This window comes from Triticum urartu, chromosome 7, assembly GCF_003073215.2.
Source record: "Triticum urartu cultivar G1812 chromosome 7, Tu2.1, whole genome shotgun sequence".
Taxonomy (NCBI): domain Eukaryota; kingdom Viridiplantae; phylum Streptophyta; class Magnoliopsida; order Poales; family Poaceae; genus Triticum; species Triticum urartu.
In genome coordinates, this window is record NC_053028.1 from 602,553,317 (window position 1) to 602,567,697 (window position 14,381).

Below are 14,381 nucleotides of genomic sequence, written 5' to 3' on the forward strand. Positions count from 1 at the left end.
TCCCCCATGACAACTTCTCGCAGAGAAAAACCGCCACCGTTGCGGATTCCTCCAGCAAAAATTGTCGCCTGTCAAAGAAAAAAGCAGCAATGTTGCGGATCACTAGCAAAATCAGTCACCCGTTCGAGCAAAAAATGTCACCGGTCGCAGCAAAATCGTCTGTCACAACAAAAAGCACCAGCATGAGATCGACCTGGCGGTGTTAACCAAGCACATGTTTGATCCCTTTAACACAAGGGGTAAGAGTTCGACGGTGTGCCAATCATCACAATTAGCCACCTGGAATGCGAGGAGGTAATTTGTTGCCCAAAATCTCAGGGTCCGCTTCCGTTGTACTTGTCCATCGTGTTTATCTTAAAGCTGGATGCGAACTTGTAGCAGACGATCTCGTACATCAAGATCCCTTCTTAGTTTGGCATGATGATGTGCTATTCGTGTCACCGGTTGTCCTGATGTGACTCTTACATGGCCATCCTGCTGGATCATCGCCGTCTTCAGATATTCCATCCCTTGCTTGAACCTCCGCTTGTCCGGATGCCCTTTTTGGGAACTGTGTCATGACCAGGGCTCCCGCCGCTACCTGTATATCCTTAGCTGGAGTGTGATAGGACTCTGGGCCCGCCTGGATCAATGGCGTTCACGAGCGCCTCTTTCACTCGTCTACTTTCCATGGCTAGGGAGGCCTTGTTCCTGCCGGCATGGTCTTTCCGATGGGATGGCAAAACCGGAACAACCCCTGGCTGCGTCCAGGGCCGCCGCCCTCCTCTCCAAGCGTCTCTTCTCCTTGGAAACCTTGACGAGAGCCGACAAGGCTTTCACCCGGACTTCGTCTTGCTCCTCATCTTCTAGGATCGCTCCATCAAGCGCTTCAATATCCCTATCGCTAAATTCTGACACCTCGTCGCTTTCCTCCTGGCTTGGATCTAGCGTGTCTACTACATAGCAGGACTGGACCGAGGTCGCCTGCCACGTGCAAAGAGGCACCACGGCTCATGGTGGGCTAACTCCTCATTCCCCTCGAGGATGTTGGTGAGATCTTCAACGTTGGCGATTAAGTGGGTTGTGAGTAGATCAATTTTTTTGGCATGCTGCTCTTGGGCCTGGAATGACGTCAGACCTTGGAGAAGGAGCTTGCCGCGTGAATCCGCGACGTACTCTAGATTGCTTAATTGAACAATCCAGCCTAGGGTGCAGCTCTCAACTTGGCCCAAGTGACCGGTCGAGTCGGCGACAAAGGTCATGGCGCCGAAAAAGAAGATTTGACCTGACGTGTAGATCGTGTCGTCGTCAACTAGCGATCCCATCTGATCACTAAGTTCACAGATCCCTCAATAGGGTATCCTAGTGAGGTGAGTAAATCAGGGAGGAAACATGAGACAGATTTACCCAGGTTCAGGCCCTTCTTATAAGGTAAAACCCTATTGTGTTACGGTGTAGAAAGTACATGTATTACTCAAGGGATTGTATGTTTTCTATCGACTAGCTCGACCCCGGCTTATATGAGATATCGGGGCCCCTAGAGTTACATGGACCTAGTCGACTATGCTGGTGGAGGGGAGTCCTTCATGTCTCTGGCTTCCTTATCTTATGGGCTAAGGGAGAAGGAGGTCAAGATGCACTGATCATCAAGGAAAATAGAGCTATGAAAGATGGTGCAGGGGTAACCCTCTTCCGCCATGAACGTCGTGGGTCAAATGTAGATGCTCACAATATAGAAAAAGCTCTAGTCTTATCACCAGGTAGGCATGTCTAGTTGCTTGAGCCCCCGGGCTACGTAAACTCTATGATTGATTATTAAAGCTCGGGTTTGTTATTCTTAAAAAATGTTTTGGAGCATTGTTTTTCCCCAGGTCTCCACGAATGTCATTCCATCGCGAAAATTTGCACGCATGTGAAATATACATCAATGTTTGTTGCTAAAAAAATTCAGATTTTTTTTATTTTTTTCAAATTTTTCTTACTGTTCCAAATGGTATATGTGAGCTCGTGCTCACAAACTTCATGTCCCATTCTAACAAATCAACTCTCAGGTTGCAAAAAAAACCCCATTTACGTTGATTTCTTCCTCTGTGAATTGAGTGTTCCAAATAATAGACAACTCTACATTTGGTCTTATAGGAATGATAATAGATGGGAGTACATCTCTTCAGAATACTACTAGGAAAGGAGCACATGTGTTGCAACGGGGTAATTAAATTATGGTCTTCAAATTGAGTGACCCATAACATAATACCTATAATGATTACAAATAATATACAACTCACGCTGTTAATTCAAATCAATAACAAGGTATGAGGTCAATGAACCAAAATGAATCAAACAGATTAAGTGGTCGATATGTATAAGGTCAATGAAACCATCGAGAGTGACAACTACAAGCTCAACGCACCGTGAGGCTTGAGTTCTCTTATTTATTGCAGACATGTGTAGCTACTAACATAATTAGGCCATCGTTATTAGGGGTAGTAGTGCATAGTCTTCTTCATAGATTGTGATTTGTGAAATACTCTCGCAGTACATTGTCTTGTTACACCATCCTGTGCCGTCGTCAAGTCCTAATCGGAAGCAATGTTCAGCTGATAAGAGCTCTACGAGAAAGTAATGACAATCAAGCTGGCATTGTATTGGTGCTCATAAATCACACATACAGTTGGCCTCTCCACACAAATATGCAGGACACAAAAAACAAGTGCTATCATTAATTGACTACTGGATACTAGTTTGTATACAATAAATCAGTATAAAAAAACACAGGCAAGTGGAGAAAATATGAAGCTATGTTGTTGCTCCTCCTCACTAACATTGGTGACTTGGCTGTCTTCATTTAGATTTCCCAAGATAATTTCTGATGGCCCTTCTGATGCACCAACTCAAAATTACAAGAAATACCACATCCTTCTGCTTGTCGGTCTCGGAATTGGTGCAACTCCTTTCGTCAGCATACTGAAGGATGTCCTTAACAACATAAAGTCCAATAAAGTAACATAGTCACTGAATGTTCTTCCTCATACATGAGTAGAGATGCACAATGGCTAAAATGAATTGGATTCTACAAGAGCAGCAAAGCATGCATGACGACGAGTTAGGCAGCACCTTCAACTTCAAGGGCAACGTGCCAAGCCGAGCATACATGTATTGGGTTACCACTTACCAGAGACCAAGCGGCTCGTTTGAACGGTTCAGAGGTGTCATAGGTGAAGTTGCTGAAAGTGATAACGGTGTACTAGTCAGCCGTAACAGTTTCAGATACACCATGGTTGCCTGCAAAAAGTTTCAGATACATCATGGTTAATTGCTTGCTTCCTTTCCTAACTGCTACTTCAAGATCTGCACACACTTTGCAAGGCCAAACTGAAGAAAGGTTAGTCACATTTGATTATTACTACAGTATTATTTTTGGCTGCGCGCCTGATTAAAATCTAAGTGACGAATCCCACTTTATACATTACAAAAAAAGACACTGTATACTAAGATGACGCCGCATAAGTCTGCAGGTGTTTTCACCCTCTGCCTCCTCCTCTTACCGGCTCTCATCAGCGGCATGCAAAAGGGGAGAGGCGGCTGTAGCGACGTATCCCGGCCGGACCCGTGCGTGTTGGAGGCCTGGAAGGTGATCGGATCGGATCTAGAGTCCGTGGAGGAGACTTGCTCGGATACACAAACTTTGCACAGAGTTCCATTACGATTAATGGGTGGCCTTGCCGGACCCGGACACGGGCTCCCCATGAACCGCCCTCCTTTTGCCACATAAATAGGCTTCGAGCCCTCTACGGAAGCATCCAATCTCCCGGTCCTTCAATCTCGCCGCTCCACCACTCCGCCGGCCGCCCGTGCTCCATACGCCGTCGTACAATCTCGCCGTTCTACCAACATCGCCGGACCGCCGTGCTCCACCTGAGGTACGCCCGATCTCGTGCCAAGCTGAATTCTGTCCTGTCGATGCTGAGAAGTCATGATCTTTCATGTGTGTCTGCGCTCTGCAACCATAGCTGCCATCGTCATTACCTTGCACCTATACGGACAGTCTGCACTCTTTAGGCCTCATAGATTAGCCACAAAGTAGGCTATACACACACTGGAGAGTAGGAGTACTTCATAGTGGCGCCTGGTAGTTCCAATATCTGGAGAAAATACATGTCCAATCTTCTGCTTTGGACTCTGCTTGAGTTCACTTTTCCAAAGCTCGCTACGGTACTGGATACTGGAAGGCCAATTTGGCTAAAGGCAGAGAATAGTTCAAAAGAGAGGATATATGCCATGCTCTCTATTACCTGATCAGGTTTCGTCTTAAATTGTGGTGATTCTGTTCTATGCAATATTATTTGCTATGTTCTGGCATTGATTCTCTGTTATGGCTGACGCGTGTGTCAAGGCTAATAAGAACTATTTTTAGCCAATGGTAAATCTACTGAACAAGCTCCTGTCTTATCCCCATCGTCTGTCTTAAGGCTAATCTATTCATGGTTAGTTTTCCTTGCTGTACAAAGGTCATCGCTCATTCGCTCTTTTGTACTATATTCTTCTTCTCTTTCCTTTACAGTAAAACATAGACCATGCTTCCATTGTTGCAACTTGCAACTAGTTCCAGATTTGCTCGCGGGTGTCATTTGAGGTCAGAGTAAATATTTTGGTAGTGTGCCAACTATAGGCACACTCGGTCGAAATCCAAAAAATCCAGTAGCTTATGCAGCATATAATTAGCTTTTACATATTAATTAGTAGCTGATTTCTGTCAAAATGAATAGATGGACACCCTCTATTTACAATATTATTATAATTTTCTCCCTGTTTGATTGAACTCCATGCTGATTACACCTTCACACAATATAAGATATTGTTTGAGCAATCTGACTGTGGGATGTTCAGGTTGTTATTGCAGAAAATGAATGTCAGCGCTGACTTGACCATTGTTGTGGATTTTGATAACCGACCTTCAAAAAAAGCCAATTTTTCTGAATCGGATCTTTTGGAGCCATCACCTACGTCACCAACCATCTGACATTATCTCTGGTTTTTGAATGTTTTGAATTGATTGTTCTGGAACCAGATAGATGTTGATCCATTGCCATGACCTCCGTCACCAACCAGCTCGACATTACCTCCGGTTTCTGAATGTATGAATGAAAGAAAAGTTTAATCGATGATGATAAGTAACCAGATGAATATGAACAAATAAAAGTTGATGAAACATACGACTAGCTCCCACTAGATAATTGTTTGATTTATGATGTGTACTTTTGTATCTAGCATCCTCCTTTTTATTATTTAATATTATTATTTGTGTATGTGCACGGTTAATCCATATTTACACATGGATTTGTTCGATATTTTTTTAAATTATTTTACTTTTTGCAGATTATGCACTGACCAACTGTGATGTATGTGCTCATATATCAATAGAAACATCTTTTGAAAAAACAATTACATGTGAAGATAGATGAAATATCTGTCAAACAACATCAACTGGTGTGCGTGCTAGATGAAAAAGGGTGGCTAAACGATGATGTAAGTACCCTTTCTTACAAGAATGTCCAATTATTGATATCCATTAGTAATGTCTTTTTCAAAATCTTTTTATGTAATCAGTGCATATGTATGTTGTATAGACGACCAAGTACATGTTCAAAATGATAGTAAAGTATATTTTCAGAATCCTTTTGTTACCGCATCGTTAATACGTTATGTCAACCTTGGTATATATATGAAGATGGTACCTTTATGAAAAAGATTGTAAAAAACTATGGAAGCATGAAATCGTAACATCCATATCCTTTATTTTTCATGTTCTGGGTTTAATACATATTTATTAGTAATTTTACTAATTATTTTGATTATAGAATGAACTTCCAATAAATATGAACAACACACATTGCTATTTAACTGTTGGGAACGCAAAAAATTGTGAGATTACAGTACTTGACTCATTGTGTTGGGAGTTTGACCGAGATGATCTCACTATTACGGTTGGTTACTACATCACTATTACGGTTAGTTACTAATAGTGAGATCATCTCAGTCAAACTCGCAACACAATGAGTCGAGTACTTGAATCTCACACTTTTGCATTCACAACAGCTAAATACCAATGTGTGTTGTTCATATTTATTGGAAGTTCAATCTATAAATCAAGATCATCAGTAAATTATTATGAATAAAAGTGTATGAAACACAAAACATGAAAATTATGTATATGGATGTTACCATGTCATGCTTCACGTAGTTTTTGACAATCTCTGTCATAAATGTACCATGTTCATGTATTCCAAGGTTGCCATCATGCTTTAACGGTGCAGTAACAAAATGATTCTCAAAATATACTTTACTATCATTCTGGACATGTACTTGGTCTTGTATACAAAGTTTGACTAAATTTATATTAAAAAATATCAACATCGTCTACAATACTAAAGCTATATAGTACGAAAATTAATTTTCATCTAATGCATTTCGTATTGTAAATGTTGATGTCTTTTCATATAAAATTGGTCAAAATTTACTAAGTTTGACTTCAAACAAATTTCATATGCAAACTAAAAAGAAACAGAAGGAGTACCGATAATGAGAATAAATGATGATTTTAAAAGAAAAGAAAAGAATATAACCTAGCAGAGAACCTGTCTGGCCCCAGATCATCCAGAGTGTCGTCTTCGTGAACACCCACTGCTAGGTACTTCACAGATCCGCACACACCTTGCAAGGCCAAACTGAAGAAAGGTTAGTCACATTTGATTATTATTGTATTATTTTTGGCTGCGCACCTCATCAAAATCTAAGTGACGAATCCCACTTTACATTACAGAAAAGACACTGTGTGTACTAAGATGGCGCTGCATAAGTCTGCAGGTGTTCTCTGCTGTGGATCTACCACTCTTACAAAAATACTGACGGATCTTGCAGTAGAATTCAGCCACACGACAACAACACGGTTCAGCCACAAGCCCACAAGGAGAACTTCTGACTTCTGTGAGCATGAGGAGCAGGGGAGAGGCGGCTGTAGCGACATATCCCGGCCGGATCCATGCATGTTGGAGGCCGGGAAGGTGATCGGATCTAGAGTCCATGGAGGAGACTTGCTCGGACACACGACCTTGCCGTACACGGACTCCCCATGAACCGCCCTCCTCTGCCACATAAAAAGGCCTCGAGCCCTCCAGGAAGCATCCAGTCTCCCGGTCGTTCAATCTCGCCGCTCCACCAACTCTGCCGGCCGCCGTGCTCCATAAGCCGTCGTACAATCTTGCTGTTGCATTAACATCGCCGGACCACCAGTGCTCCACCTGAGGTACGCCTGATCTCACGCCAGGCTAAATTCGGTTCTGTCCTTTAGAAAAGGATATGTGATCTTTCCTGTGTGTCTGCACTCTGCAACCATATATATATATGTCATCATCATTACCGACTGGAGCTTCTGCAAGATCTTCTGCCTTGTATACTCTGAAAGTTTGCTTGAGTTAACTTTTCAAAGCTAGCTACGGTACTGGATGCTGGAAGGCCAATCTGGCATAAAGAGAGTGAATAATATATGCCATGTTCTCTATTACCTGATCAGGTTTCGGCTCAAATTGTGGTGCTTTTATTCTATGTAATTTTATTTTCTTGATGATGCTATGTTCTGGCATTCATTCTTAAGGCTAGTAATAACTATTTTAACCAATGGTAAATCTACTGAACAAACTCCTGTCTTGTACCCTTCCTTCTGTCTTAAGGCTAATCTATTCATGGTTAGTTTTCCTTCATGTACGAAGGTCATCTCTTTTTTGTGTATTTTTTTCTTCTCTTTCCTTTACAGTAAAACATAGACCATGCTCGCATTCTTGCAACTTGCAAGTAGTTCCAGATTTGTTCGTGGGTATCATTCGAGGTCAGAGTAAATATTTTGGCAGTGTGCCAACTTTAGGCACACTCGGTCGAAATCCAAAAATCCAGTAGCTTATGCAGCCTATAATTAGCTTTTACAGATTAGTAGCTGATTTCTGTCACAATGAATAGATGGACACCCACTATTTACAATATTATTACTATTTCTCCCTGTTTGATTGAACTCCATGCTGATTACACCTTTGCACAATATAAAATATTGTTTGAGTTTTGCAGAAAATGAATGACGGTGCTGACTTGACCATTGTTGTGGATTTTGATAACCGACCTTCAAAAAAAGCCAAATTTTTTGAATCGAATTTTTTGGAGCCATCACTTGCGTTATCTTTGGTTTCTGAATGTTTTGAATCGATTGTTCTGGAAACAGATTGATGTTGATCCATTGACATGACCTCCGCCATCAACCAACTCGACATTACCTCTGGTTTCTGAATGTATGAATGAAAGAAAATTTTATTCGATGATGATAAGCAATCAAAGGAATATGAACAAACAAAAGTTGATGAAACACACGACTACCTCCCACTAGGTAATTATTTGATTTATTACTTTTGTATCTTGCATCTTAAATGCCTTTTTGTTATTTCATATTATTTGTGTGTGTGCATGGTTAATCCATATTTACACATGGATTTATTCAATATATTTTTTCAAATTATTTTAATTTTTGCAGATTATGAAAAAAACAATTACTGGCGAAGATAGATGAAATGTCTGTCAAACAACATCAACTGGTGTGCCTGCTAGATGAAAAGGGGCAGCTAAACGAGTACCCTTACTTACAAGGAAAAGTTCAATTATTGATATCCATTAGTAATTTCAGCATGACATGGTAACATCCATATCCATAATTTTCATGTTCTGGGTCCAATATATATTTATTAGTAATTTTACCAATTATCTTGATTATAGAATGACCTTCCAATAAATATGAACAACACACATTGCTATTTAACTGTTGTGAACACAAAAAAATGTGAGATTACAATACTTGACTTATTGTGTTTGGAGTTTGACCGAGATGATCTCACTATTACGGCTGGTTACTACATCACTTCTGATCCTCTATATGAAATGTCATAAACTGATCCTTCGCTTATGTGTATTATTTCTGATCACATATTTCAGCTACATGGACTACATTATCAATTGGACATTTTTAAAAGTCATAACTTGATAAGCCACAACCGGAAAGACTTAGACGTTACTAAATGGAAGATCACAAAACAATTATGAAAGTCAATTCAAAAAGACAAGTATAAAGCATCACATATGTTCTATACTAATACAAGTAATATTGTGATATATCTAGGGTACTCAATTTTGTTTTAATTATACAGTTCACCTTGTGCACTACTAATTCAAAATGATTGCTCTAAAATATCGGTAGAATTGATTGATTTGATGTAGCTGCAAAGTTCACCTACTAACTCATCTAAGCTCATGTTAGAAAGAACATATATTAGTAATTGGTATTTATTTTCGACAAGTAATGTGTTTATTGCTTTTGATTTTTTGTATCATATGTACTTTCCAACATTTTAATTAACATCATTAGGATCTCCATCAATGTCATCGTCACTTTGTTCAATCATTGTAGTCGTGGCCGCGGTGTTTGTTTTCCAACATAATAGTATGCTCACTAACTTTATACCTAAAAAAGAAGTGATAATTTCCCGTGCAACACAAACAACTATTAGTATTTTTTTAAAACAACTCAAACAACTATTAGTATATTATTGAACATACAAGATTATTACACATGAATTATTACTTATATTGGCATAGAACATATGTGACACTTTATAACCTGTCTTTTTGAATTGGCTTTTGTAATTGTTCTGTAATCTTCCATTTAGTAACATTGAAGTCTTTCCAATTCTGGCTAATCAAGTTTTGACTTTTAAGAATGTCCAAATGATATTTTAGTCCTCGTAGCTGAAAAATAATTAATGATCAGAAACAATACACATAAGCGAAATTTCACATAATAAGGGATAATAAATGATGTAGTAACTATGAGATCATCTCAGTCAAACTCCTAACACAATGAGTCGAGTACTTGAATCTCACTCTTTTGCATTCACAACAGCTAAATACCAATGTGTGTTGTTCATGTTTATTGGAAGTTCAATTTATAATCAAGATAATCAGTTAAATTATGAATAAAAATGTATGAAAGACAAAACATGAAAATTATGTGTATGAATGTTAGAGCCTGTTCGGCAACAGTTCACTCCTCAAATTTCTCAACTCCTGTCCTTACTTCTCAGCTTCCAACCCTACTTGCATATTTTAGAATTTTGCAAAACGGCCCCCAACTCCAGCTCTTCTACGCGTGCGCATGAAGAAAGGGAATGAGGGCAAGTGGAGGCTATTGTTGGAAATATGAGCAAATTACTACGAGATTTAATCTGAATAAATAGGAAATAGCTCATGACAGCAATAGCAGAGATTAAACTAATCATGCGAACTAGTATAGTAGATGAACAGATCACATCTAGGGCACATACTAGAAACATGAATTCTACTACGATCTCGAACAGGAAGGATAGAATCACATACGGTGCAGCGGGAGCAGCACCGCCGGCGTTGACGTTGTCGCCCATGTCATCGAGGATGAGGTTGTCGAGATCGGGGAAGAAGTCGTCGTTCGCGAAGTCGTCGCTGCCAGCAGTCACGCGAGTGCGCTCCCCAAAAACCTGATCGCCCCTCTCCCGTACAGGATCACGAGAGGCGGGGTTCCGGAGGCCTGCTGTCCCTTCTCCCGGTGCACGCCGAAAGGAGGGATGGAGAAGACTTGCTTGGCGGCGCAATGATCTGGAACAGTGGTGAGAAACCATACGAAGCAGCGGCGGCTAGGGTAGATATCTGCCTGACTATATAGTGTGGGCCGGGTAGGTCGTGGGAGTAAACCCCACGTCTGAGTCATCACGATCCAAAAGAATCGGAAACGGTTCAGTAATTAACGCGTCCGTTAATTATTAATTAATGACTCATTAATTTTTCCCGAGCAGCAAAAATATAGACAACGTGCATAGCTCTGTCCTCGGCTCGGCTCAATCCCGCAACCCGCGGTGCGTCGTGACGAGGCGTGGCGTGGCGAGGCGAGCGAGGAGGAGGAGCGCGCGTGTAGGTCTCCTCTTCTCATGCTCATACAAGTGGTAGAAGAGCTCACCTTATAAAGAGGTGCAACTCTCTCTCAACTTTCGGGGTGGGACTAAACTTTAGCCTCACTCACTCCACTCACATGTGTGCATGAATGGACCAAGAGAATTTCAGAATTTTAGTTGGGCTTTGGGCCAAAGGCCTACTAGCAAAATTCCAACAATCCCCCACAAAGTCTCATTGGCACATCTCATCATTTAGTTCCAAAACATTGTTTATATACCGGTGCTTAGTGGAGACTGTGAAGTTGAACTCCCACTTAGATATTTATGCTACACTAGATCACAACTTGAATAGTGGACTATGCCTTGAACTACAAGTTTTCTGCGAGACTAGTTTCACACAAATTCTTGACCGATACTGGGCTGCCGCAAGGCTTCCCCGCGGGTGGAGCGTATACGTCATACTCTAGGGCCTTTTCATGAATTTATTAGAGAACACCCAATTCTCATAGACTGCAACGTTAACAGTCAAATTCATATAGGTGTGTTCCTCAGAAGATGTTCTGCAGGACAACATCTCTGCTTACCCGAATAAGCCACTTGGAACACATTAAAATAAGTATCAACCTGCCATGCAGATCAGGAGAGTATTGCATCTTCATGGAGTGGGATAGGTAATATAGGGATACTCTCCTCCCAGCTGACCAACAACTTGTCTCCCACTTCTACTTCATGGGATCTCCGATCACATAGTGTGGGTTACCGCTATGGACAACTCATGCGGTGGGTCTGAGACCCATCTCCATCGATGCATTATCCATCACATTACGTGATAGACCCTTTGTGAAGGGATCTGCCAAATTTTTCGACGTTTGGATATAATCCAACGTAATAACTCCGGAGTTCCTCAATTTTTTGACAGATTTTAGTCTCCTCTTCACATGCCTTGAGGACTTCATATTGTCCTTTGAACTTTTTATTTTGACGATCACAGTTTGATTATCACAGTTCATCAGGATAGGGGGTATTGGTTTTTCCACCATAGGTAAGTCCATCAAGAGTTCAAAAGCCACTCTACTTCAACAGTGGCAGTGTCTAATGCTGTGAGTTCTGCTTCCATTGTTGACCTCGCTAAGATGGTCTGCTTGCAAGACTTCCAGGAAACAGTGCCACCATCAAGTGTGAAAACATAACCACTTGTGGCCTTAATCTCATCAGCATCAGATATCCAGTTTGAGTCACTATAACCCTCCAGTACCCTTGGATACCCGGTGTAGTGAATCCCATAGCTCGCGGTGCCTTTCAAATAGCGCATAACTCTCTCAAGCGCATGCCAATGATCATCTCCCGGTTTTGACACAAACCGAGTCAGCTTGCTCACAACAAAAGAGATGTCAGGCCTCGTGGCACTCGCCAAATACATAAGCGAGCCAATAATCTGAGAATACCTCAGTTGATCTCTAGCAATCCGTCGGTTCTTTCGAAGCAACACACTAGCATCATATGGAGTTGGAGAAGGCGTGCAGTCGCTATACCCAAAACGACTCAAGACCTTTTCCACATAGTGAGACTGAAGCAGTGTGATCCCACCATTCTCATCTCTCAACAGCTTGATGTTTAAGATAACATCAGCTACTCCTAGATCCTTCATCTCAAAACAGCAAGATAAGAAATCCTTTACCTCCTTGATTAAATCAAGTTTGGTTCCAAAGATCAGTATGTCGTCGACATACAGACAAAGAATAACTCCTTTGCCCCCACCATAGCGATAGTACACGCACTTGTCACCATCGTTTACTACAAAGCCGGCAGTAGTTAATGTTCTTTCGAACTTCTCATGCCACTCCTTAGGAGCTTGTTTAAGGCCATATAAAGACTTTAATAACTTGCACACCTTTCCTTCCTGACCAGGTACTACAAAACCATCTGGCTGATCCATGTAAATTTCCTTCAACTCTCCGTTGAGGAAAGCTGTCTTAACGTCCATTTGATGAACGAGAAGACCATGTGAGGCAGCCAGTGATAGTAGCACCCGAATTGTGGTCAGTCTAGCCACAGGTGAGTAAGTATCAAAACATTCTTCACCTTCTTTCTGGGTATAACCCTTGGCCACAAGCCATGCCTTGTACTTTTCAATCGTACCATCAAGTCTAAGCTTCTTCTTGAACACCCACTTACATCCTACAGGTTTGCACCCATAAGGACGGTCAGTGATCTCCCAGGTACCGTTAGCTAAGATGGAATCCATCTCGCTACGTACAGCTTCCTTCCAGTAGTCAGCATCAGGAGATGCATAGGCTTCTAAAATAGTCCTGGGTGTGTCATCCACGAGGTACACAATGAAATCATCACCAAAGGACTTTGCAGTCCTCTGTCTGTTACTCCTCACAGGAGTTCCATTGTCACCCTCAACAGGATTCTCAACATGTTCCGTCGCAATGGTGGGTTCAGGAATTACAGTGAATTCCTCACTAGATGGAGTAGGTATCTCCTGATTTGATGAACTCGACATATCCTTCATAGGAAATATGTCCTTAAAGAAAGTTGCATCATTCGAGTCCATAATCGTACCAACATGCATGTCGGATACCTCAGATTTTATTATCAAAAATCTATGGCCGATGCTATGAAAAGCATAGCCCAGAAGAACACAATCCACGGTTTTTGGTCCAAGCTTGCGCTTCTTGGGAATTGGTATATTGACTTTCACCAAACAACCCCAAGTATGTAGGTAAGAGAGTTTCAACCTTTTCCTTTCCCATTCCTCAAATGGAGTCATGGTCTTATGCTTTGTGGGAACTCGGTTTAGGACATGACATGCAGTCATTAGCGCCTCCCCCCACCATTCCTTGGATAGACCCGAAGTGTCTAACATGGTGTTACCCATATCAGTTAGAGTTCGGTTCTTTCTTTCGGCTACCCCATTTGACTAGGGTGAGTAGGGAGGCGTCCTCTCATGGATTATACCATGTTCCGCACAAAACAGATCAAATTAATTGGAAAAATACTCTCCAGCACGATCGAACCTAAGACGTTTAATTTTTCGATCAACTTGGTTCTCTGCCTCAGCTTTATAGTTTTTGAAGAAAGTCAAAGCCTCATCTTTTGATTTCAGAAGATACACATAAAAATATCTAGTGGAGTCATCAATCAACGTCATGAAGTATCTCTTTCCACCTTTTGTCAACACGCCATTCATCTCACAAAGATCAGAATGTATAAGCTCTAGTGGCGCCAAGTCTCTTGCCTCTGCAGTCTTATGGGACTTGCGAGGTTGCTTAGCTTGCACACATACTTGGCACTTAGAGCCTTTGACAGTAGAGATTTTCGGAATTAAATTCATATTGGCTAGCCGCTTCATGCAACCAAAGTTAATGTGACAAAGTCGTGAAT

At 41.3% G+C, this 14,381-nt stretch overlaps 1 long non-coding RNA gene across 2 annotated transcripts; it reads left to right on the forward strand.

The window, feature by feature from the left end:
- The first annotated feature begins 3,725 nt into the window (after positions 1-3,725).
- LOC125525556 lies at positions 3,726-10,412 on the forward strand. 2 transcript variants are annotated; one of them, XR_007291355.1, is made up of 6 exons: positions 3,745-3,899; positions 5,356-5,505; positions 6,629-6,714; positions 6,800-7,282; positions 8,246-8,407; positions 8,552-10,405. It is a non-coding gene; the product is annotated as an uncharacterized LOC125525556 (long non-coding RNA). The 2 variants fall into 2 exon arrangements; XR_007291354.1 differs by having other exon boundaries at positions 3,726-3,899; positions 5,356-6,714; positions 8,552-10,412.
- The last annotated feature ends 3,969 nt before the right edge of the window (positions 10,413-14,381 follow it).